This window comes from Pseudophryne corroboree, chromosome 9 (assembly GCF_028390025.1).
Source record: "Pseudophryne corroboree isolate aPseCor3 chromosome 9, aPseCor3.hap2, whole genome shotgun sequence".
Classification (NCBI taxonomy): Eukaryota; Metazoa; Chordata; class Amphibia; order Anura; family Myobatrachidae; genus Pseudophryne; species Pseudophryne corroboree.
In genome coordinates, this window is record NC_086452.1 from 159012236 (window position 1) to 159027893 (window position 15658).

The 15658-nt window shown below is 48.7% G+C and overlaps 1 protein-coding gene across 5 annotated transcripts in view; it reads right to left on the reverse strand.

Moving 5' to 3' along the window:
* BTBD8 (BTB domain containing 8) overlaps positions 1 to 15658 on the reverse strand; it is a 329622-nt gene that overhangs the window by 233141 nt on the left and 80823 nt on the right. The gene's annotated exons all lie outside the window — the stretch shown is intronic.

Here is a 15658-nt window from a genome sequence, read left to right on the forward strand (position 1 = left end):
TGGCATTCAACATAACGCAAGTCAACAGCATGAACGTCGTCAGCAACAGGCTGACTAAAAACGTAACACAACATGACTTAACAAAAAACTGCAGATACAGTACGCATTGGGACGGGCGCCCAGCATCCTCTACGGACTAAGAGAAAAGGATTTACCGGTAGGTATTAAAATCCTATTTTCTCATACGTCCTAGAGGATGCTGGGGTCACATCAAGAACCATGGGGTTATACCAAAGCTCTAGAACAGGCGGGAGAGTGCGGATGACTCTGCAGCACCGATTGACCAAACATGAGGTCCTCATCAGCCAGGGTATCAAACTTGTAGAACTTCGCAAAGGTGTTTGAACCCGACCAAGTAGCCGCTCGGCAGAGTTGTATTGCCGAGACCCCACGGGCAGCCGCCCAGGACGAGCCCACCTTTCTGGTAGTATGGGCCTTCACCGCTTTCGGTAACGGTAACCAGCCGTAGAATGAGCATGCTGAATCGTATGACAGATCCAGCGTGCAATAGTCTGCTTGGAAGCAGGAGCCCCAATCTTGTTGTGAGCATACAGGACAAACAGAGCCTCCGTTTTCCTAAACTGAGCTGTTCTGGCGACATAAATTTTCAAAGCTCTGACTACATCGAGAAACTTCGATTCCAGCAAGGCGTCAGTAGCCACTGGCAGCACAAAAGGTTGGTTCAAGTGGAACGACGAAACCACTTTCGGCAGAAATTGCTGATGAGTCCTCAACTCTGCTCTATCTTCATGGAAGATCAAATAAGGGCTCTTGTGAGACAAGGCCGCTAAGTGAGACACCTGCCTTGCGGATGCCAAGGCCAACAGCATGACCACTTTACAAGTGAGGAATTTCAACTCTACCTTCTGTAAAGGTTCAAACCAATGAGATTGAAGGAATTGCAACACCACGTTAAGATCCCATGGTGCCACTGGGGGCACAAAGGGAGGTTGGATGTGCAACACGCCTTTCACAAAAATCTGAACTTCTGGAAGGGAGGCCAATTGTTTTTGGAAGAAAACCGATAAGGCTGAAATTTGTACTTTAATTGAGCCCAACTTTAGGCCCGCATCCACCCCAGCTTGTAGAAATGGAGAAAACGTCCCAACTGAAATTCTTCTGTAGGAGCCTTCCTGGATTCACACCAAGACACGTATTTTCTCCAAATACGGTGGTAATGTTTAGACGTTACTCCTTTCCTGGCCTGAATAAGAGTGGGGATGACTTCCTTGGGAATACCCTTTCGGGCTAGGATCCGGCGTTCAACCGCCAAGCCGTCGAACGAAGTCACGGTAAGTCTTGGAACACGCACGGCCCCTGCTGTAACAGATCCTCCCTCAGAGGAAGAGGCCAGGGATCTCCTATAAGTAATTCCTGAAGATCTGGATACCAAGCCCACCTTGGCCAGTCTGGGACAATGAGGATCGCTTGAATCTTTGTTCTTCTTATGATCTTTAGAACTTTCGGAATGAGAGGAAGTGGAGGGAAAACATACACCGACTGAAACACCCATGGTGTCACCAGTGCATCCACTGCAATTGCTTGAGAGTCCCTCGTCCTGGAAAAATGGGGGTAATTCCAAGTTGATCGCAGCAGGAATTTGGTTAGCAGTTGGGCAAAACCATGTGCACTACAGGGGGGGCAGATATAACATGTGCAGAGAGAGTTCGATTTGGGTGTGGTGTGTTCAATCTGCAATCTAAATTGCAGTGTAAAAATAAAGCAGCCAGTATTTACCCTGCACAGAAACAAAATAACCCACCCAAATCTGACTCTCTCTGCACATGTTATATCTGCCTCCCCTGCAGTGCACATGGTTTTGCCCAACTGCTAAAAAATTTCCTGCTGCGATCAACTTGGAATTACCCCTAATATCTCTGAAGCTTCTTGTTGAGACGAGATGCCATCATGTCTATTTGAGGAATTCCCCAAGGACTTGTCCCTTCTGTGAAGACCTCTTGATGGAGGCCCCACTCTCCTGGATGGAGATAGTGTCTGCTGAGGAAGTCTGCTTCCCAGTTGTCCACTCCTGGAATGAAGATCGCTGACAGAGCGCTTGTATGCTTTTTGTTCCGCCATGGCGGTTTATGTACGCTACTGCTGTTACATTGTCCGACTGGATCAGTACGGGCAGATTGCAAAGATGTTCTGCTTGTAGAAGGCCGTTGTAAATGGCCCTTATCTCCAGAACGTTTATGTGGAGACAAGTTTCCTGGCTTGACCATCTTCCTTGGACGTTTTCCCCCTGTGTGACTGCTCCCCAGCCTCGAGACTTGCATCCGTGGTTACTAGGATCCAGCCCTATATCCCGAACCTGCACCCCTCTAGGAGGTGAGAGCTGTGCAGCCACCACAGGAGTGAGATTCTGGTCTTGGAAAATAAGAATTTACTTACCGATAATTCTATTTCTCGGAGTCCGTAGTGGATGCTGGGGTTCCTGAAAGGACCATGGGGAATAGCGGCTCCGCAGGAGACAGGGCACAAAAAGTAAAGCTTTTCCAGATCAGGTGGTGTGCACTGGCTCCTCCCCCTATGACCCTCCTCCAGACTCCAGTTAGGTACTGTGCCCGGACGAGCGTACACAATAAGGGAGGATTTTGAATCCCGGGTAAGACTCATACCAGCCACACCAATCACACCGTACAACTTGTGATCTAAACCCAGTTAACAGTATGATAACAAAAGGAGCCTCTGAAAGACGGCTTCCTACAACAATAACCCGATTTTTGTAACAATAACTATGTACAAGTATTGCAGAATAATCCGCACTTGGGATGGGCGCCCAGCATCCACTACGGACTCCGAGAAATAGAATTATCGGTAAGTAAATTCTTATTTTCTCTATCGTCCTAGTGGATGCTGGGGTTCCTGAAAGGACCATGGGGATTATACCAAAGCTCCCAAACGGGCGGGAGAGTGCGGATGACTCTGCAGCACCGAATGAGAGAACTCCCGGTCCTCTTTTGCCAGGGTATCAAATTTGTAAAATTTTACAAACGTGTTCTCCCCCGACCACGTAGCTGCTCGGCAGAGTTGTAATGCCGAGACCCCTCGGGCAGCCGCCCAAGATGAGCCCACCTTCCTTGTGGAATGGGCATTTACATATTTTTTGCTGTGGCAAGCCTGCCACAGAATGTGCAAGCTGAATTGTACTACAAATCCAACGAGCAATAGTCTGCTTAGAAGCAGGAGCACCCAGCTTGTTGGGTGCATACAGGATAAACAGCAAGTCAGATTTCCTGACTCCAGCCGACCTGGAAACTATATTTTCAGGGCCCTGACAACATCCAGCAACTTGGAGTCCTCCAAGTCCCTAGTAGCCGCAGGCACCACAATAAACTGGTTCAGGTGAAACGCTGACACCACCTTAGGGAGAAACTGGGGACGAGTCCACAGCTTTGCTCTGTCCGAATGGACAATCAGATATGGCTTTGTGAGATAAAGCCGCCAATTCTGACACTCGCCTGGCCGAGGCCAGGACCAATAGCATGGTCACTTTCCATGTGAGATATATCAAATCCACAGATTTGAGTTGTTTAAAACAATGTGATTTTAGGAATCCCAAACTACGTTGAGATCGCCCAGTGCCACTGGAGACATCAAAAAGGGGTTGTATATGCAGTACTCCCTTAACAACTTCTGGACTTCAGGAACTGAAGCCAATTTCTTTCTGGAAGAAAATCGACCGGTCGAAATTTGAACCTTAATGGACCCCAATTTGAGACCCATATACACTCCTGCTTGCAGGAAATGTAGGAATTAACCTAGTTGAAATTCTTCCGTGGAGCCTTCCTGGCCTCACACCATGGAACATATTTTCACCTAAGCGGTGATAATGTTGTGCGGTCACCTCCTTCCTGGCTCTGACCAGGGTAGGGATGACCTCTTCCGGAATGCCTTTTTCCCTTAGGATCCGGCGTTCACCCGCCCTGGCGTCAACGCAGCTGCGGTAAGTCATGGAACAGACATGATTCTTGCTGAATCAAGATCCTTTCTAGTATCTCTTGAAGTTCCGGGTACCAAGTTCTTCTTGGCCCAAACCGGAACCACGAGTATAGTTCTTACTCCTCTCCTTCCTATCATTCTCCATACACTGGGTATGAAAGGCAGAGGAGGGAACACATACACCGACTGGTACACCCACGGTGTTACCAGAGCGTCCCAGCTATTGCCTGAGGGTCTCTAGACCTGGCGCTTCATGTGGGACGCCATCATAACCACCTTTGGTCTTTCCCAACGGTTTACAAACATGTGGAAACTTCCAGATGAAGTTCCCACTTTTCCGGGTGGAATTCATTTATGCTGAGGAAATCTTCCTAGTTGGCCACTCCCGGAATGAACACTGCTGACAGTGTTATCACATGATCTTTCGCCCAGCGAAGAATCCTTGCTGTCATTGCCCTCCTGCTTCTTGTGCCGCCCCGTCTGTTTACGTGGGCGACTGCCATGATGATGTCCTACTGGATCAGCACCGGTTGACTTTGAAGCAGAGGTCTTCCTAGGCTCAGAGCATCGTAAATTGCCCTTAGCTCCAGTATATTCATGTGGAGAGAAATCTCCAGACTTGACCACACTTCCTTGGAAATTTCTTCCTTGTGTGACTGTTCCCCAGCCTCTCAGGCTGGCATCCGTGGTCACCAGAACACAGTCCTGAATGCTGAATGTGCTGCCCTCTAGAAGATGAGCACTCTGCAGCCCCCACAGAAGAGACACCCTTGTCCTTGGAGACAGGGTTATCCGCTGATGCATCTGAAGATGCGATCCGGACCATTCGTCCAGCAAATCCCCCTGAAAAGTTTTTGCGTGAGATCTGCCGAATGGAATCGCTTCGTAAGAAGCCACCATTTTTCCCAGGACTCCTGTGCATTGATGCACTGATACTTGGCCTGGATTTAGGAGGTTTCTAACTAGGTCGGATAACTCCCTGGCTTTCCCCTCCAGGAGAAATACCTCTTTCTGGACTATGCCCAGAATCATTCCTAGGAACAGCAGACGTATCATCGGAAAACAGCTGCGATTTTTGGAATATTTAGAATCCACTCGTGCTGTCGTAGAACTACTTTAGATAGTTCTTTTCCGACCTCCAACTGTTCTCTGGAAACTTGTCCCTTTCAGGATATCGTCCAAGTAAGGGATAATTTAGATGCCTTTCTTCTTTTAAGAATCATCTTTTCGGCCATTACCTTGGTAAAGGCCCGGGGTGCCGTGGATAATTCAACGGCAGCGTCTGAAACTGATATTGACAGTTCTGTATCACGAACCAGAGGTACCCTTGTTGAGAAGGGCAAATTTGGACATGGAGGTAATCCTTGATGTCCAGGGACACCATATAGTCCCCTTTTTTCCGGTTCTCTATCACTGCTCTGAGTGACTCCATCTTGATTTGAACCTTTTTATGTAAGTGTTCAAAGATTTCAGATTTAGACTATGTCTCACCAAGCCGTCTGGCTTCAGTACCACAATATAGTGTGGAGGACTAATACCCTTTTCCTTGTTGTAGGAGGGGTACTTTGATTATCACCTGCTGGAAATACAGAATGTGAATTTTTTTCCCAATACTGCCTCCTTGTCGGAGGGAGCCGTTGGTAAAGCAGGCTTCAGGAACCTGCGAGGAAAAAATGTCTCGACTCTCCAATCTGTACCCCTGGGATAATACTTGTATGATCTAGGGGTCAACTTGCGAGTGATCCCACTGCGCGCTGAGACTCTTGAGACTACCCCCCCACTGGTGGAGGGCTTCTTTTCCTGGGAAGGGGCTGCCTGCTGCAGTCTACTTCCCTTTCCTCTATGTCTGGGCAGATATGACTGGCTTTTTGCCCGCTTGCCCACATGGGAACGGAAGGATTGAGGCTGAAAAGACAGTGTCTTTTTCTGCTGAGATGTAACTTGGGGTAAAAAGGTTGGATTTCCCAGCTGTGGCCGTGGCCCCCAGGTCCGACAGACCGACCCCAAATAACTCCTTCCCTTTATACGGCAATACTTCCATGTGCCGTATGGGATCTGCATCACCTGACCACTGTCGTGTCCATGACATCTTCTGGGAGATATGGACAACGCACTTATCTTGATGCCAGAGTGCAAATATCCCTCTGTGCATCTCGCATACATATATATAGAATGCATCCTATTAAATGCTCTATATCAATAAAATATTTTTAGACAGGGAATTCGACCAAGCCAACCCAGCACTGCATCTCCAGGCTGATGGCGATCGCTGGTCGCAGTATAACCACCGTCTGTGTGTATATACTTTTTAGGATATTTTTCCAGCTGCCTATCAGCTGGCTCCTTGAGGGCGGCCGTATTTGGAGACGGTAACGCCACTTGATAAGCGTATGAGCGCCTTATCCACCCTAATGGGTGTTTCCCAACGCGCCCTAACTTCTGGCGGGAAAAGGTATAACGCCAATATTTGCTATCGGGGTAAACCCACGCATCATCACACACTTCATTTTATTTTATCTGATTCAGGAAAAACTACAGGTAGTTTTTTCACTTCCACATAATACCCTTTTTTGTGGTACTTGTAGTATCAGAAATATGTAACAGCTCCTTCATTGCCCTTAACGTGTGGCCCTAATGAGGAATACGTTTGTTTATTCACCGTCGACACTGGATTCAGTGTCCGTGTCTGTGTCTGTGTCGACCGACTGAGGTAAATGGGCGTTTTTTATAAAAAAACCCTGACGGTGTTTCTGAGACGCCTGGACCGTTACTAATTGTTTGTCGGCCGTCTCATGTCGTCAACCGACCTTGCAGCGTGTTGACATTCTCACGTAATTCCCTAAATAAGCCATCCATTCCGGTGTCGACTCCCTAGAGAGTGACATCACCATTACAGGCAATTTCTCCGCCTCCTCCAGCATCGTCCTCATACATGTCGACACACACGTACCGACACACAGCACACACACCTGGAATGCTCTGACAGAGGACAGGACCCCACCAGCCCTTTGGAGAGACAGAGGGAGAGTTTGCCAGCACACACCAAAAAACGCTATAATTACATAGGGACAACCTTATATAAGTGTTTCTCCCTAATAGCATCTTTATATATATATTTATATCGCCAATTTGTGCCCCCCCTCTCTGTTTAAACCCTGTTTCTGTAGTGCAGTGCAGGGGAGAGCCTGGGAGCCTTCTCTCCAGCCTTTCTGTGAGAGAAAAAATGGCGCTGTGTGCTGAGGAGATAGGCCCCGCCCCTTTTACGGCGGGCTCGTCTCCCGCTCTTTAGTGAAGTTTGGCAGGGGTTAAATATCTCCATATAGCCTCTGGGGGCTATATGTGAGGTATTTTTAGCCAGTATATAGGTTTACATTTGCCTCCCAGGGCGCCCCCCCCCAGCGCCCTGCACCCTCAGTGACAGCGTGTGAAGTGTGCTGAGAGGAAAATGGCGCACAGCTGCAGTGCTGTGCGCTACCTTTAGAAGACTGTCAGAGTCTTCAGCCGCCGATTCTGGACCTCTTCTAACTTCAGCATCTGCAAGGGGGCCGGCGGCGCGGCTCCGGTGACCATCCAGGCTGTACCTGTGATCGTCCCTCTGGAGCTAATGTCCAGTAGCCAAGAAGCCAATCCATCCTGCACGCAGGTGAGTTCACTTCTTCTCCCCTCAGTCCCTCGTTGCAGTGATCCTGTTGCCAGCAGGACTCACTGTAAAATAAAAAACCTAAGCTAAACTTTCTCTAAGCAGCTCTTTAGGAGAGCCACCTAGATTGCACCCTTCTCGGCCGGGCACAAAAATCTAACTGGAGTCTGGAGGAGGGTCATAGGGGGAGGAGCCAGTGCACACCACCTGATCTGGAAAAGCTTTACTTTTTGTGCCCTGTCTCCTGCGGAGCCGCTATTCCCCATGGTCCTTTCAGGAACCCCAGCATCCACTAGGACGATAGAGAAAACAGGATTATCCTTCGGTGCATGTCCAGGTGGGATCCGGACCACTTGTCCAACAGGTCCCACTGAACCATGCCAGAGTGTAATCTGCCGAACTGAATGGCCTAGTAAGCCGCAACCATCTTCCCCAGCAACCAAGTGCATTGATGGATTGACACTCTTGCTGGTTTAAAAATTTGTTTGACCAGACTCTGAAGTTCCAGAGCCTATTCCACTGGAAGAAAAAATAGGATTTTAGTACCTACCGGTAAATCCTTTTCTCCTAGTCCGTAGAGGATGCTGGGGACTCCAAAAGGACCATGGTGTATAGACGGGATCCGCAGGAGCTTGGGCACACTGAAAAGACTTAAACTGGGTGTGAACTGGCTCCTCCCTCTATGCCCCTCCTCCAGACCTCAGTTATAGGAACTGTGCCCAGGAGAGACTGACATTTCGAGGAAAGGATTTTTGTTTAAACTAAGGGCTACAAACATACCAGCCCACACCACAAACAATCCGTACAACCGGAGTAACAGTAAACCAGATAACAGTATGAATTAACAACAGCAACAAGCTGAAAACCATAAATACACAACCCGTGTATAAAACTAATTTAACCAGCAAGAATACACTGCAAGTAACAGTCCGCACTGGGATGCGCGCCCACCATCCTCTAAGGACTAGGAGAAAAGGATTTACCGGTAGGTACTAAAATCCTATTTTCTCTTACGTCCTAGAGGATGCTGGGGACTCCAAAAGGACCATGGGGTTTATACCAAAGCTCCAGACCGGACGGGAGAGTGCGGACGACTCTGCAGCACCGAATGAGCAAACGCAAGATCCTCATCAGCCAGGGTATCAAACTTATAGAACTTGGCAAAAGTGTTTGAACCCGACCAGGTAGCCGCTCGGCAAAGCTGTAAAGCCGAGACGCCTCGGGCAGCCGCCCAAGATGAGCCCACTTTCCTGGTAGAATGGGCTTTCACTGATTTCGGCACTGGTAGCCCGGCCGAAGAATGAGCTTGCTGAATCGTACTACAAATCCAGCGTGCAATAGTCTGTTTTGAAGCAGGATGACCAATCTTGTTGGAAACATACAGGACAAACAGCACCTCAGTTTTCCTGGCAACAGCCGTTCTGGCGACGTAGATCTTCAAAACTCTCACAACATCCAGAGACTTTGGAACCGCCACAGCATCCGTAGCCACCGGCACCACAATAGGTTGGTTAATGTGAAAAGAAGAAACCACCTTCGGCAGAAATTGTTGACGAGTCCTCAATTCCGCCCTATCCGAATGAAAAATCAAGTACGGGCTCTTATGAGATAAGGCCGCCAACTCTGACACTCGCCTGGCAGACGCCAGCGCCAACAGTATGACTACCTTCCAAGTGAGAAACTTCAACTCAACCTTACGCAAAAGGTTCAAACCAGGAAGACATGAGAAACTGTAAGACCACCTCAAGATCCCATGGAGCCACAGGAGGCACAAACGGAGGATTGATATGCATTACTCCTTTCACAAAAGTCTGAACCTCTGGGAGGACAGCTAATTCTTTTTGAAAGAAAAGAGACAAAGCCGAAATCTGCACTTTGATGGAGCCTAATTTCAGGCCTGCATCTACACCTGCTTGCAAAAAGTGGAGAAAACGACCCAAGTGAAAATATTCCGCAGGAGCCATTTTAGTCTCACACCAGGAAACATACTTTCTCCAAATACAGTGATAATGTTTCGCCGTAACCTCCTTCCTAGCCTTAATGAGAGTGGGAATGACCTCCCCTGGAATACCCTTACGAGCTAAGATCTGGCACTCAACTTCCATGCCGTCAAACGCAGCCTGTCAGAATTCGTTTGGATCTCCCAGTGTGAAAACATATTAGCAGGGACTGAGGTTCACGGAATAATAACTAGTTTATTAAAGCAACGTACAACTGTAAACAATAAATATAAAGCAGGAATAACTAGAGAACACAAAGGGAAAACTGAGGGGACATGGGATGCCAGGAAACTGTGAGTACATGAGAATGATGTAGACTGTGGTAGAGTATGCACGTACCAGGGTTGCAGGATTGCACTGTAACTGGAACACAGGATGACACTGATGATTTGTAAACTTGTGAACAGTGACTAAAGGTGCTGATGAGTTAAGGAACTTGTGAATGATGATTTAAGACACTGGTGATTTGCAGACTTGTAAATGGTGACTGAAGATGCTGATGAGTTAAGGAACTTTGTAAATGATGATTGAAGACACTGGTGATTTGCAGACTTGTAAATGGTGACTGAAGATGCTGATGAGTTAAGGAACTTGTAAATAATGGTTAAAGACACTGGTGGTTTACAGAGTAGTAAATGGTGACTGGAGACGCTGATGATTCCAGGAACTTGAGAATGATAACTAAAGACACTGGTGGTTTGCAGAGTAGTAAATGGTGACTGAAGACGCTGATGATTCCAGGAACTTGAGAATAATAATTAAAGACACTGGTGATTTGCAAAGTAGTAAACGGTGACTGAGGACGCTGATGATTCCAGGAACTTGAGAATAATAATTAAAGACACTGGTGGTTTGCAGAGTAGTAAATGGTGACTGGAGACACTGATGATTCTAGGAACTGGAAAATAACAATTAAAGACACTGATGGTTTGCAGAGTAGTAAATGGTGACTAAAGACGCTGATGATTCCAGGAACTTGAAAATAACAATTAAAGACACTGATGGTTCTAGGAACTTGAAAATAACAATTAAAGACACTGATGCAGACACTGACTCCCAGCACGCTGATGACCGAGACACATTAAAGTCCAGAAGCTGCTTGAGAACGTTGGAAGCTGTGCAGCAGTTAATGCTGGAAGCACCGGAGACACTGGGGTAGACTGCGGAGAAACTCGCCGGGAACAAGAGCACTGGCAGTTCTTTGGTCGATTTAGCAGCAGAGATCAGCATGACCAGGACCAGGAGCTGTAACAATCTTGACTTGATGAACTGGCACCAGGGAGCCTGTGTGGCTGGCCTAAGTAGTGAGTACAGGTGCTGCTCACAGCTGTGGTAGCAGCTACTAATCAAGATGCAGATACAGAGCAGAACTCTGAACACCAGAGCAGAGAGCGCCACCCCAGGCATGGAGTAGAAACTACATGGGATTGTGACAGCAGCCGCGGTAAGTCTGGAAACACGCATGGACCCTGCAACAACAGGTCCTCTCTTAGAGGAAGCGGTCAAGGATCTTCCACCAGTAATTCCTGAAGATCCGGGTACCAGGCCCTTCTTGGCCGACGAGAATCGCCTGAACCCTTGCTCGTCGAATGATCCCCAGTACCTTTGGAATGAGAGGAAGTGGAGGGAACACATACACCGACTGGAACACCCACGGAGACACCAGGGCATCCACTGCACTGGCTTGGGGGTCCCTTGACCTGGAATAATAACTCGGGAGCTTCTTGTTGAGACGAGACGCCATCATGTCGATCAACGGAATTCCCCAACGCTTTGTCACCTCTGCAAATACCTCTTGGTGAAGAGCCCACTCTCCCAGATGGAGATAGTGTCTGCTGAGGAAATCTGCTTCCCAGTTGTCCACTCCCGGTAGGAAGACTGCTGACAGGGCGCTCACGTGTTGTTCCGCCCAGCGAAGGATTCTTGTGGCCTCCGCCATTGCCGCTCTGCTCCTTGTTCCGCCTTGACGGTTTATATGTGCCACCACTGTGATGTTGTCTGACTGCACCAGGACAGGTCGACCCTGAAGAAGGCTTCTTGCTTGTAGCAGGCCGTTGTAAATGGTTCTTAACTCGAGAACATTTATGTGGAGACAAGCTTCCTAGAGCGACCATTTCCCTTGGAAGTTTCTCCCTTGGGTGACTGCGCCCCAGCGACTTGCATCTGTTGTCAGAAGTACTCAGTCCAGGATATCGAACAGACATAGCCACCACAGGAGAGAAATCCTGGCTCTGGGAGATAGACTTATCTTCCGGTGCATGTGCAGGTGAGACCCCGACCATTTGCTCAGCAAGTCACAGTGAAACACCCGGGCATGAAACCTGCCAAACGGAATGGCTTTGTACGCCGCAACCATTTCCCCCAGAACCAGAGTACAGTGATGGATTGACACACTCGTCGGCCTCAGAAGTTCCCTGACCATCGACTGCAGTTCCAGAGCTTTTTCTTCTGGAAGAAATACTCTCCGTAACTCTGTGTCCAGAATCATGCCCAGAAAAGGCAGCCTAGTGGTCGGAATCAACTGAGATTTTGGCAAATTTAGCACCCAACCATGCTGTCGCAGAACCAACAGCGACAAATTTACACTTCTCAGCAACCGTACCTTGGACCTCGCCTTTATCAGGAGATCGTCCAAGTACGGGATAATTGTAACCCCTTGCTTGCGATGGAGAACCATCATTTCTGCCATGACCTTGGTGAAAATCCTCGGGACCGTGGAAAGCCCAAACGGCAACGTCTGAAATTGGTAATGAGAATCCTGTATCGCAAACCTGAGGAAGGCCTGATGCGAAGGATATATCGGGATGTGTAAATAGGCATCCTTTATGTCGACTGACGCCATAAAATCCCCCTCTTCTAGGCTGGAAATCACAGCTTGAAGAGATTCCATCTTGAACTTGAAAACTTTCAAGTATGGATTGAGGGATTTTAGATTCAGAATCGGTCTGACCGAACCGTCCGGTTTCGGCACAACAAAGAGGCTCGAGTAGAACCCCTCCCCCTGTTGGGACGGGGGAACGGGAACAATGACCCTCTGTTGACACAATTTTTGTATCGCTGCCAGCACCACCTCCCTGTCTGGAAGAGACACCGGTAAGGCCGAAATGAAAAACCGGTGAGGGGGCACCTCCCAAAACTCCAGCTTGTATCCCTGAGACACAATCTCTAGGACCCAAGGATTCAGGTCTGATTGAATCCAGACCTGACTGAAGATTCGCAGACGGCCCCCCACCGGGCCGGACTCCCCCAGGGAAGCCCCAGCGTCATGCGGTGGACTTGGTAGAAGCAGGGGAGGACTTTTGGTCCTGGGCGCCTGACACGTCAGGCGACTTCCTTCCCCTTCCTCTACCCTTTGAAGCGAGGAAGGACGAACCTTTTCCACGCCTGTATTTATTGGGACGAAAGGACTGCATCTGCTGATGTGGTGCCTTTTTCTGTTGTGTGGGAACATAAGGAAGAAAAGAGGACTTACCCACAGTCGCGGCAGAGACCAGGTCAGCCAAGCCATCCCCAAACAAGACATTACCTTTGAATGGTAAAGCTTCCATAGCTCTCTTGGGAGTCGGCATCAGCATTCCATTGATGGATCCACAATGCCCTCCTGGCCGATATCGACATGGCATTGGCTCTTGATCCCAAGAGACAAACATCCCTCGCCGCATCCTTCAGGTAATCTGCAGCGTCCTTGATATAACCAAGAGTCAAAATAACATTATCTTTATCAAAGGTATCCATATCATTAGCTAAATTCTCAGCCCATTTAGCAATAGCACTACTCACCCATACCGACGCCACAGCAGGTCTGAGCAATGCACCCGAATTAGCGAAAATGGACTTCAGAGACGTCTCCAGCTTGCGATCCACCGGATCCTTGAGTGCTGCCGTGTCAGGAGACGGAAGCGCCACTTTCTTAGACAAACGAGATAGAGCTTTGTCAACATTTGGAGACGACTCCCATTTTTCGCTGTCATCAGAGGGGAAAGGATACGCCATGTAAATCCTCTTGGGAATCTGCCACCTCTTGTCCGGCGACCCCTAAGCCTTTTCACAAAGAGTATTAATTTTATGAGAGGGGGGAAACTTCACCTCAGGTTTTTTTTCCTTGAACAAGCAAATCCTTGTTTCCTGTACCGCAGGTTCATCAGAAATGCGTAAAACATCTTTTATAGCCACAATCATGTATTGAATACTCTTAACTAATCGTGGATGTAAAGCAGCCTCAGTGAAATCGACCTCGGAATCAGAGTCCGTGTCGGTATCAGTATCTACCACTTGAGTTAATGGCCGCTTTTGCGACCCCGATGGGGTCTGCACCTGAGACAAAGCCTCCTTCATGGACTTTTTCCACACCTGTGTCTGTGACTCAAGACTTATCCAACCTCTTTGATAAAGAAGCTACATTCGTATTAATTGTACTTAGCAATGTGAGTAAATCAGGTGTCGGCTGCGCCGACAGGCCCAAATCTAGACCCGCATCCGCTCCCCCAATAACCTCCTCCGGTGAATAACATTCAGCCTCAGACATGCCGACATGTATTATCGACACACGGACACACACAGAATGTCTCAGCTAGGGGACAGGCCCACAATGAAGCCCAGATAGAGGACACAGAGTGAGTATGCCAGCTCACACCCCAGCGCCCAAATATCCCGTCAAGGGATATATGTGACCAGCGCTGCTTAAATTATAATAAAATGCACCACAAACTGCACCCCCCCCCCCCCCCCCCCCCCCGATTAGCTCCCCGTTACTTTGAGAGGAGCTGTGGAGGTCTCGGGCCAGTGTCTCCTTCAGTCGCGTGTGGAGGAGAAAATGGCGCTGTGAGCCGCGCGGCTAAGCTCCGCCCCTTCCCGGCGCGCTTCAGCCCGCCAAATTTGAAACTTTGAAAATGCCGGCGGGGGTCTCAGAAACGGTGCCGAGGCACCGAAAAGGCTTTTGCCGGCTCCCGGACCTCAGTAACATGCTGCCCAGGGCGCCACCCCCCAGCGCCCTGCACCCTGTGAGTGCCGTTGGTGATAGTGTGTGGGAGCATGGAGCGCAGCGTTACCGCTGTGCTGTACCTGGTTACTGAAGTCTTCTGCTGTCCTGAAGTCTTCTGTTCTTCTCATACTCACCTGACTTCTTTCTTCTGGCTTCTGTGAGGGGGGTGACGGCGCGGCTCTGGGAACAAGCAGCTAGGCGCACCAAGTGATCGAACCCTCTGGAGCTAATGGTGTCCAGTAGCCTAAGAAGCAGAGCCCTTAACTAAGCAGAAGTAGGTCTGACTTCTCTCCCCTCAGTACCTCGCTGCAGTTAACCTGTAGCCAGCAGGTCTCCCTGAAAAAAAAAACCTAACAAAAGTATTTTCTAGAGAAACTCAGGAGAGCTGCCCTAGTGAGTGTCCAGTCAGTCCTGGACACAAAGTCTAACTGAAGTCTAGAGGAGGGGCATAGAGGGAGGAGCCAGTTCACACCCAGTTTAAAGTCTTTTCAGTGTGCCCAAGCTCCTGCGAATCCCGTCTATACCCCATGGTCCTTTTGGAGTCCCCAGCATCCTCTAGGACGTAAGAGAAACTCTCTGTAGTTCTGTGTCCAGTATCATTCCCAAAAAACGACAGAAGTCGTCGGAATCAACTGTGATTTTGGCAAGTTTAGGAGCCAACCATGTTGTTGAAGAACTGTCAGGGAGAGAGTAATGTTTTGCACCAACTGGTCCTTTGATCTCGCCTTTATCAGGAGATCGTCTAAGTACAGGATAATTGTGACTCCTTGCTCGCGAAGGAGAACCACCATTTCCGCCATCACTTCGGTGAAAATCCTCGGAGCCGTGGACAGACCAAACGGCAACGTCTGAAATTGGTAATGACCATCCTAAATTACAAACCTCAGGTAAACCTGGTGCGGAGGATAAATGGGAGCCTGTAAATAGGCATCCTTTATGTCCACCGACACCATAAAAACCCCTTCCTCCAGACTGGAGATCACTGCTCGGAGACACTCCATCTTGAATTTGAATTTTTTATTTTTTTATTGGTAGAAATTGAGGGATTTTAGATCTAGGATCGGTCTGACCGAGCCGTCCGGTTTCGGGACC